Raw genomic sequence first — 11,518 nt, 5'->3', positions numbered from 1 at the left:
ATGAAATTCTTAGGCAAATGGATGGATCTGGAGGCTATCATCCTGAGTCAGATTACCCAATCACAAAAGAACACATGTGATATGCACTCACTGATAAGTGGATATTAGCCCAGAAGCTCAGAATACCAAAGATACAATTTGCAAAACACATGATACTCAAGAAGAAGGACGACCAAAGTGTGAAAAATTTGGTCCTTCTTAAAAGGGGAGACAAAATTCCCATGGAAGGATTTACAGAGTCAAAGTGTGAAGCAGAGACTGAACAAATGAACTTCCAGAGATTACCACACCTGGGTATCCATCCCATAAACAATCACCAAAACCAGACACTTTTGTGGATGCCAACAATAGCTTTCCAACAGGGGCCTGATATAGCTGTCTCCTGATAGGCTCTGCCAGTGCCTGAAAAATACAGAAGTGGATGCTCATAGCCATTCATTGGATGGAGCACAGGGTTCCCAATGATGAAGCTAGAGAAAGTACCCAAGGAACTGAAGGGGTTTGCAGCCCCATAGGAGGAACAACAATATGAACTAACCAATATCTCCAGAGCTCCCTGGGACTAAACCACTAGCCAAAGAAAACACATGGTGGAATTCATGGCTCTAGCTGCATATGTAGCAGAGGATGGCCTAGTTGGTCATCAATGGGAAGAGAGATCTTTGGTCCTGTGAAGGTTCTATGACCCAATATAGGGAACTGCCAGGGCCAGGAAGCAGGAAGGAGTGGGTTGGTGAGCAGGGGGAGGGGATAGGGGGTTTTCAGAGGGGAAATTAGGAAATGAGATAACATTTGAAATGTAAATAAAGGAAATATCTTAAAAAAAAAAAAAAGATGCTAAACTTTAGGCTTAAAATTTTCCCCAAATTTGCAAACCTTTAAAGAAGGGCAAAGCAACAAACAAATGCAAATGGAAGCTCAAACTTCTGATGTGGTTTTCAGGAGAAGTGTAAACCACTGTAGGTTAGTAATCAGAAATCCAGTTAGTCCAAGCTGCAAATGACAATGGTCCTTGTGCCAATCTAAAATATTCTAGGAACAAAGCAGCCACTATTTCCAGAAGGTAACATGGAAATGTAGCACATGGGAGCACATGGCAAGAACAGGAAGTCAATATTGAATGAAAAGTAAAGAATTAAAGCTTGTGCAGAGTCCCAGTGTACTTAGTTGTGGCATTCAGAGAAAGGGTGTGACTTCCATATTTTATGTTATTCCTCTCCTTGGAACAGATTTTTGAATTGACAGGACAAAGCTGCAGCATAGCACTCAATTTTTCCAGAAGCTCAGAATAACTCTTAGCATTGATGTGCTCTAGGCAGTTTTGCATAGATATCAGGCAAGTTACAGAATTGGGCTGATTTCTTACCCTTCAACTATATATGGATTATTTACATAAGAAAGTTAACATGAAAGGGGTTACAGAGACAAAGTTTGGAGCTAAGACAAAAGGATGAACTATCCAGAGACTGCCCATCTGGGGATCCATCCCATCGTCAGCCACCAAACCCAGACACTATTGCATATGCCAGCAAGATTTTGCTGAAGGGACCCTGATATAGCTGTCTCATATGAGGCTATGCCAGTGCCTGGCAAATACAGAAGTGGATGCTCAGAGTCATCTATAGGATGGAACACATAGTCCCCAATGGAGGAGCTATAGAAAGAACCAAAGGTGCTGAAGGGGTCTGCAACCCTATAGATGGAACAACAATATGAACTAAGTAGTACCCCCAGAGCTCATGTCTCTAGCTGCATATGTAGCAGAAGATGGCCTAGTTGTCCATCATTGGGAAGAGAAACCCCCTAGGTCTTGCAAACTTTATATGTCCCAGTACAGGGGAATGCCAGGGCCAAGAAGTGGGAGTGGGTGCGTAGTGGAGCAGGGCGGTGGGAGGGTATAGGAAACTTTCGGGATAGCATTTAAAATGTAAATAAAGAAAATATCTAATAAAAAAAGTTAAAAACAAAAAGAAGAAGAAGAATGTTAACATCTTTCTGTCACATGAGAGATGTTAGAAGCAATACCCTAAGCAAAAATAACATACTTTATAACCAGGTCTTAGTTTATAATAGTGAGGAAATAGTAAATAGTGAATAAATGGAGCCAGAACTCCATGGAGAAAAAGGCTGATTTTTGCCTAGATAAAGAAATATGAAATGAGCTTGGAATATATTCCAAGTAGCAGAAAGTAGGGATCTTGGAGAGAGTTTGGAAAAGAGAGGAGGAGAATAAAGAAGAAAGGAAGTAATGAGGAGAGAAAAGAAAGGGGGAGAGACACGGAGACAGATGCAGGTGCTGGCAGCCAACCATAAGTCTGCGGTCAGGGACCAATAAGGAAAAGTTATGGGAAGGATTGAGGGAGCTGAATGGGATAGCAACCCCATAGGAAGACCAAAAGTGTCAACTAATGCAGACCAATGGGAGCTCCCAGAAACTAAACCACCAACCAAGAAGCATGCACAGACTAGTCTAAATTATTCAGTACCTATGTAGCAGAGGACTGCCTTGTCTGGCATAAATAGGGGAATGTCTATCTAATCCTGTAGAGACTTGGTGCTCCAATGAATGGGAATGCTCAGGGTGGGGAGTGGGTATCACCCTCTCGGAAGCAAGGGGATAGGGTGAAGAACTAAAGAAGGGGGACCTGCATGGCAAGCAAAAAGACAGTATTTTCAACAAATGGTTGCTGGCACAACTGGCGGCTATCATGTAGAAGAATACAAATTGATCCATTCTTATCTCCTTGTTCAAAGCTCAAGTACAAGTGGATCAAGGATCTCCACAAAATAACAGATACACTGAAACTAATAGAAGAGAAAGTGGGGGAAAGTCTCATACACATGGGCACAGGGGAAAAGTTCCTGAACAGAACACCAATGGCTTATGCTGTAAGGTTAAGAATTTACAGTAGGAACCTAATAAAATCGCAATGCTTCTGTAAGGAAAAGGACACCGTTAATGAGACAAAACAGCAACTCACAGAATGGGAAAAGATCTTTACCAACGCTACACCTGATAGAGGGTTAATATCCAATATACACAAAGAACTCAAGACATTAGACTCCAGATAACCAAATAACCCTATTAAAAGGGGGGGGGGAAGCAAAGCTGAACAGAGAATTCTCAACGAAGGAATACCAAATGGCTGAGAAGCATCTAAAAACATGTTCAACAGACTTAGTCATCAGAGAAAGGCAAAAAAAAAAAAAAAAAAAAAAGACCCCGATATACTACTTCACAGCAGTCAGAATGGCTAAGATCAAAAACTCAGGTGACAGCAGATGCTGGCATGGATGTGGAAGAAGAGGAACACCCCTCCATTGTTGGTGGGAAGCAAGGTGGTACCACCAATCTGGAAATCAGTCTCATGGTTCCTCAAAAAAATGGGCATAGTACTAACTGAGGACCCAGCTATACTATATATTCTGGGCATATACCCAGAAGGTGCTCCAACATGTAATAAGGACACATGCTCCACTATGTTCACAGCAGCCTTATTTATAATAGCCAGAAGATGGAAAGAATCCAGATGTCCCTCAACAGAGGAATGGATACAGAAACTGTGGTACATTTACAAATTGGAATAGTACTCAGTTATTAAAAACAATGAATTCATAAAATTCTTAGGCCAGTGGATGGAATTAGAAAATATCATCCTGAGTGAGGTAACCCAGTTACAAAAGAACACACATGGTATGCACTCACTGATAAGTGAATATTAGCCCTAAAGTTAGGAATACCCAAGATACAATTCACAGATCATATGAAGCTCAAAAAGAAGAAAGACCAAAATGTGTATGCTTTAGTCCTTCTTAGAAGGGGGAACAAAATACTCATGGGAGGTAGAGGGTGGGAGGGACTTGGGATGAAGAAAGGGGGGGGGGAATGGGGAGGCTAAGGTATGGAAGGAGACAGGATGTTATTCAGTGGGTCAGGAATTTGAACAGAGGTGAGTAGCAATCAGGTATGTGGAATTGGGGGTAGCCACCAGCAAGCCCCAGATGCCAGGAAAGCAAGAGACTTCCAGGACACAACAGGAATGAGATTAGTTGAAATGCCCAAGAAGGGGGAGGGAGAATCTGTAGAGGCCATGTCCAGTGGTTAGGCAAGTCCTCTGGTTGGGGAATGGAGCCACGCACTCATCTCCAAATTTTTAACACAGAATGGCTCCTGTCTGAAGGAAAAACAGGGACAAAGTGTGGAGCAAAGACTAAAGGAAACACCATTCAGATACTGCTCCACCTGGGGATCCATTCCATATAGAGAAACCAAACCCAGACACTACTGAAGATGCCAAGAAGTGCTTGCTGAAAGGAGCTTGTTATAGCTGTCTGAGAGGCTCTGCCAGAGCATGACAAATACAGAGGCATATGCTCACAGCCAGCCATTGGACTGAGCATGAGTACCCCAATGGAAGAGTTAGAGAAAGGACTGAACAAGCTGAAGGGGTTTGCAACCCCATAGCAAGAACAACAATATCAACCAACCAGACACCCCCAGTGCTCCCAGGGACTAAACCACCAACCAAAGAGTACACATGGAGGGACCCATGACTCCAGCTGCATAGGTAACAGAAGATGGCATTGTCTGGCATCAGTAAGAGGAGAAACCTGTGATCCTGTGAAGGCTCAATTCCCCAGTGTAGGTGAATGCCAGGACAGTGAGGTGGGAGGAGGGGGGTGGGAGGGGGATCATCCTCATAGAAGCATGGGGAGGGGAAATGGGAGAGGGGGTATTCAGAGGGGAAAACAGGAAAGGGGATAATATTTGAAATGTAAATACATAAAATATCCAGAAGAAAGAAAGAAAGAAAGAAAGAAAGAAAGAAAGAAAGAAAGAAAGAAAGAAAGAAAGAAAGANAACATTTGAAATGTAAATAAAGAAAATATGAAAGAAAGAAAGAAAGAAAGAAAGAAAGAAAGAAAGAAAGAAAGAAAGAAAGAAAGAAAGAAAGAAAGAAAGAAAGAAAGAAAGAAAGAAAAGCTGTTCTACCAGCACTTGGTTGAGACAGATGCAGATAATTACAGCCAACAATTGGTCTGAGCTCTGGGCCTCCTAACTAAGGGGTTTAGGGGAAAGACTGAATGGTACTGCAACCCCATAGGAAAATAAATATTATCTGTTGGAGCCTCCCAGACCTGCAGCCACTGCTCTTCACCACCTGGGGTGATTTCTGCCAGGCTGGTTCTTTGTTTATACCTGCCACTGCTCCCTCATTGCCTCAGGGCAGAGGCCATCTCCTCCTGATGAACATTATCCAGAGACAGCATGCCTGAGGATCCTCCTACCTGTTCGCATCTGGACTGCCCCGAGATTGGGGCTGGGGGGAAGGGCTTTTCCCATGCCATATAAACCTGGTGATTCATTAAACATTTGGGTTTCGATCAGAATATTTGTCCTGGCCCCATTTCTCTGTCTATTCCCTTCCAGCCCAGCCTGCCCCTCAGGACGAACCCGGACAGGACCGGAGTGAGTTGCTGCTGTCGAAAACTCACAATTATCAACAAAGTGGACCTTTTAGAGCTCCCAGATACTAAGACACCAACCAAAGAGCATCCATGGACTGGTCTGTGGCCCCCTGCTACATATGAAGCAGATGACTGCTTTGTCTGGCCGCAGTTGGAGGGGCTGGCTTGGTCCTCTGGAGACTTGAGGTCCCAGAGAAGGGGGATGCTAGAGGGATAGAGGTGGGAATGGATGGTTGAATCAGAAAGCACCCTCTTAGAGTTGTAGAGAGGAAGCAGAAGGAGTAAGGAGCTAATGGAGGGAGGAACAGGAATGTGGACAACATCTGAAATATAAATAAATAATAATTAATAAAATAAAAAATAATCCCACCACAAAAATAAAAAATATAGAAGTAAATTTATCCATCCAATATGATTAAAATATGGACTAAATTTATAATTGTAAATTAATAAATAAATAGAGATAAATATCCCAATCTAAGTAAATTTTGCTCATATCTTGGAGGTAATTCACTTTTGAGGAGGAAGGGAACTGCATATCTCATCTCTATTGGCTGGACAAAATTACTTCTCCAGTGAGCTCACTACTATAGAGGGAAAAATGAAAATAAAAACCAACAATAAAAGCAACTCTGTGGTTGAGAAAACTGACAAGGATCTGCCTTCACCTAATTACTAGAGTCACAAATCAACCACAAAAGTATGAACTTATAACACTTCCCTCTGTCACTCTTCATTTATAAAAATCTGACTTCAGTCCGACCAAGGGAACACATCCCAGTATAGTAATTCACAAGACACAACAGCTCTTCAAAACTGGCAAAGCAACAAGGAAAAAGGAAGTTTGAAATCTACCACAACCAAGAATAGTTTACAGAAACAGTATTAAAACCACTTTGATATCTTGAATGAGATTCTGCAGTAGAAACAAGATCACATGTAAAACCTAAGGTGATCAGAATGAAATGTCAAGATGTGTCAATCCAAATGTGCCAATATTGGCTCATTAATTATAAATTCTTTATCTCACAAATGGAAGGTGTTTAATAATTCTAGGATACATATTTGGAGGTGTTTTTCCTGCAAATTCAAATTAGTCTAATACTGTTTAATAATAAACTAAGAAGGAATTTTTCTTATAAATACAAAATGCCAATGTGTATCTTCCTTTCCCTTCATCTCAGTTGTTGTTCCATATATAGAGAAATGTGGCAGAACCCATAGCTGCAGAAGAAAACAGTGTTGTTAATCTTGTGCCAATTTGACTTTACAAGCTGAATAATTCTTTAGCAATTAAAATTCATCTAAAACAAGTTATGCTGTTAATGCAGAGAACAAGACTATGAGGTAAGAAAAAAATGGTGAAAAAGGAAAGAAATTTTGAGGGGAAGGACAAGAAAGAAAGAAAGAAAGAAAGAAAGAAAGAAAGAAAGAAAGAAAGAAAGAAAGAAAGAAAGAAAGAAAGAAAGAAAGGAAAAGAAAGAAGAAAAGAAGAAAAGGCATGGCAAAGTGAACAACCTTCAGCTTTGACAGGATACAGCCCCTAAACCTTCCTACTCAATGCTAAAAGAAGGGACAACTGATGGTATAAAAGTCTTCAAGTCCTGTTCATTAACACTGAATTTTCCACCAGCCTCCTGTACCAAGAAAAACCACTGGAGCATTTTTATCAGTCCCCCCATGCCACGAACAGTATGTAAGGATTGTAGTTACTGTGGTTATCATGATCCCTGTCACACTGACATTCTGGAGGGGACTCTAGCCAGAAGAAATATATAGTGACCTTACAATAATTTTTAAAAAAATGTCTACACTGACATCAAAGCTGGCATTTTCAGATCTATACAGTTATGAACCAACAATATAAGAGCAGCACAATATTTAATCAATCAATAAATAAAGTGTGAAGAGAAACAATGACTCAAAAGGCTGAAGAGGAAGTTAAGAAAGTAAAAATTGGAAGATGGGACCAGCCAGGAGCACACAGGCTTCAGAAGCTGCAGAGCAGCTGGGACAGGGTCCTTCTTGCCTCTGTCTGCACCCAGGCAGTGGGGCTGTTCCACAGTCCACTGTGCACTGTTCTTGCCAGGAGAGAGCTGGTCTCCCCAGAGTGCCAAAATAGGCTCACAGACCCACAGGAGTAATAAGCTCCAGCAAGAGATAGCAAGAACATCTAACACCAGAGATTAACAGACGGCAAAAGGCAAACACAAGTCTCTTACCTACAGAATCCAAGACTACCTGGCATCATCAGAACCCAGTACTCCCAGCACAGCAAGTCCTGGATACCCCAACACACAGGAAAACAAGATTCAAATTTAAAATCATATCTCAAGATGCTGATAGAGGATTTTAAGAAGGACATAAATGACTCCCTTAAAGAATTACACGAGAACAGGTAGAAGCCCTTAAAGAGGAAACACAAAAATCACTTAAAGAATTACAAGAGAACACAGGAAAACAGGTAGAAATCCTTGAAGAGGAAACACAAAAATCCCTTAAAGAATTATAGGAAAACACAACCAAATAGGTGAAGGAATTGAACAAAACCATCCAGGATCGAAAAATAGAAATAGANACAATAAAGAAATCACAAAGAGAGACTACTCTGGAGATAGAAAACCTAGGAAAGAAGTCAGGAGCCATAGATGCAAGCATCACAAACAGAAGACAAGAGATAAAAGAGAGAGTCACAGGTGCAGAAGATTCCATAGAAAACCTGGGCACAACAATCAAAGGAAATGCAAAAGATCCTAACCCAAAACATCCAGGAAATACAGGACACAATGAGAAGACCAAACCTAAGGATAATAGGTATGAAAGAAAGTGAAGATTGTCAACTTAAAGGGCCAGTAAATATCTTCAACAAAATTATAGAAGAAAACTTCTCTAATCTAAAGAAAGAGATGCCCATGAACATACAAGAAGGCTACAGAACTCCCAATAGTTTAGACAAGAAAAGAAATATTTCCCATCACATAACAAAGAAAGATTATTAAAAGCAGTAGGGGGAAAAGGTCAAGTAACATATAAAGGCAGATCTATCAGAATTACATCAGACTTCTCACCAGAGACTATGTATGAAAGCCAGAAGATCCCGGGCAGGTGTCATACAGACCTTAAGAGAATAGAAACGCCAGCTCAGGCTACTATACCCTGCAAAACTCTCAATTATAATAGATGGAGAAACCAAGGTATTTCATGACAAAACCAAATTTATACAATATCTTTCCATGAATCCAGCCCTTCAAAAGATTATAAAGGGAAAACTGCAACACAAAGAGGGAAATTATGCCCTAGGAAAAGCAAGAAAATAATCTTTCAACAACCCTAAAATAAGATAGATACATGAATAGAAAACGAACTCTAACATCAAAAATAACAGGCAGCAACAATAACTTTCCCTTAATATCTCTTAATACCAATGGACTAATTCCTGAATAAAAAGACATAGAGTAACAGACTGGTTATATAAACAGGACCCAACATTTTGCTGTATACAGGAAACCCACCTCAGTGACAAAGACAGACAGTACCCCAGAGTAAAAGGATGTAAAGAAACAAGCTGGGGTAGCTATTCTAATATTGAATAAAATTGACTTTCAACCTAAAGTTATCAAAAAAGATAGGACACTTCATACTCATCAAAGTTAAAATCTATTACAAAAATATTGAGACCATCCCATGCATCCTATCAGATCACCATGGAATAAGGCAGATTTTCAATAACAACATAAATAATAGAAAGCCAACATACACGTGGAAGCTGAACAACACATTTCTCAATAATAACTTGGTCAAGGAAGAAATAAAGAATTTAAAGACTTTTTAAGCGTTTAATGAAAAATAAGTCACAATGTACCCAAACTTATGGGACACAATGAAAGCAATGCTAAGAGGAAAACTCATATATCTGAGTGCCTCCAAAAAGAAATTGGAGAGAGCATACACTAGCAACTTGACAGCACACATAAAAAGTCTAGAACAGGAAAAAGCAAATTCACCAAAGGGGAGTTGAGAGCAGGAAATAATGAAACTCAAGGCTGAAATCAACCAAGTGGAAACAAAAAGAACTATACAAAGAATCAACAAGGAGAAGGCTCTTTGAGAAAATCAACAAAATATATAAACCCTTAGTCAGACTAAATAGAGGGTACAGAGAGAGCTTCCGAATTAACAAAATCAGAAATTAAAAGGGAGGCATAACAACAGAAGTGGAGGAAATCCAAAAAAATCATCAATCCTACTACAAAAGCCTATACTCAATAAAATTGGAAAACATGGATGAAATCGACAATTTTCTAGACAGATTTAAATCAGGATCAGATTAAGAATCTAAACAGATTTCTCCTCAAACTATTCCACAAAGTAGAAAGAGAAGGTACTCTACACAATTCGTTCTATGAAGCCACAATTACTCTGATACCTAAACCACACAAAGACCAAACAAAGAAAGAGAACTTCAGACCAATTTCCCTTATGAATATCCATGCAAAAATACTCAATAAAGTTCTCACAAACTGAATCCAAGAACACATCAAAACGATTATCCATCATGATCAAGTAGGCTTCAGCCCAGGGATGAAGGGATGGTATAATATATGGAAATTCATCAACTTAATCCACTATATAAACAAAGTCAAAGAAAAAAAATATGACCATCTTATTAGATGCTGAGAAAGCATTTGACAAAATCTAACACCCCTTCATGATAAAAGTCTTGGAAAATTCAGGAATTCTAGGCTCATATCCAAACATACTAAAAGCAATATACACCAAATCAGTAGCCAACAGCAAACTAAATGGAGAGAAACTTGAAGTAATCCCACTAAAATCAAGGACTAGACAAGGATGCCCACTCTCTCCCTATCTATTCAATATAGTACTTGAAGTAATAGACAGAGCAATTAGAAAACAAAAGAATATCAAAGGGATACAAATTGGAAGGAAGAAGTCAAAATATCAATCACTATTTGTAATTGATTAGACAGTATACTTAAGTGACCCCAAAAATTCCACCAGAGAACACTTTTTGGGGTTTTTTTACAATTTTTTATTAGATGTTTTCTTAATTTACATTTCAAATGCTATCCCCAAAGTCCCCTATACCCTTTCCCTGCCCTGCTGCCCAACCTACCCACTCCTGCTTCTTGGCCCTGGCATTCCCCTGTAATGGGGCATATAAAGTTTGCAAGACCAAGGGGCTTCTCTTCCCAATGATGGCCGACTAGGCCATCTTCTGAACCATATGTAGCTAGAGACATGAGCTCTGGGGGTGCTGGTTAGTTCATATTGGTGTTCCTCCTATAGGGTTGCAGACCCCTTCAGATCCTTGGGTACTTTCTCTAGCTCCTCCATTGGGGGCCCTGCGTTCCATCCAATAGATGACTGTGAGCATCCACTTCTGTATTTGCTAGGCACTGGAATAGCCTCAGAAGAGACAACAATATCAGGGTCCTGTCAGCAAAGTCTTACTGGCATATGCACGGTGTCTGGGTTGTGTGGCTGATTATGGGATAGATCCCCAGGAGGGGCAGTCTCTGGATGGTTTATCCTTCTGTCTCAGCTCCAAACTTTGTCCCTCCAGATTACTCTTAAACCTGATAAACAACTTGAGCAAAGTGGCTGGATTGAAAATTAACTTAAGCAAGTCAGTGGCCTTCCTCTATACAAAGGATAAACAGGCTGAGAAAGAAATTACGGAAACAACACCCTTCACAATCGTCACAAATAATACAAAATACCTTGTTGTGACTCAAACTAAGCATGCGAGAGATCTGTATGATAAGAAGTTCAAGTCTCTGAAGAAAGAAATCGAAGATCTCANAAGATGGAAAGATCTCTCAAGCTCATGGATTGGCAGGATTAATATAGTAAAAATGGCTATCTTACTGAAAGCAATATACAGATTCGATGCAATCCCCATCAAAATGCCAATTCAATTCTTCATAGAGTTAGAAAGAACAATTAGCAAATTCATCTGGATTAACAAAAAACCTAGGATAGAGAAAATTATTCTAAACACTAAAAAAACTACTGGGGTAATTAC

This window comes from Mus pahari, chromosome 7 (assembly GCF_900095145.1).
Source record: "Mus pahari chromosome 7, PAHARI_EIJ_v1.1, whole genome shotgun sequence".
NCBI lineage: Eukaryota > Metazoa > Chordata > Mammalia > Rodentia > Muridae > Mus > Mus pahari.
The sequence above is the reverse complement of the archived record's forward strand: the minus strand, read 5'-3'. Positions refer to the sequence as shown.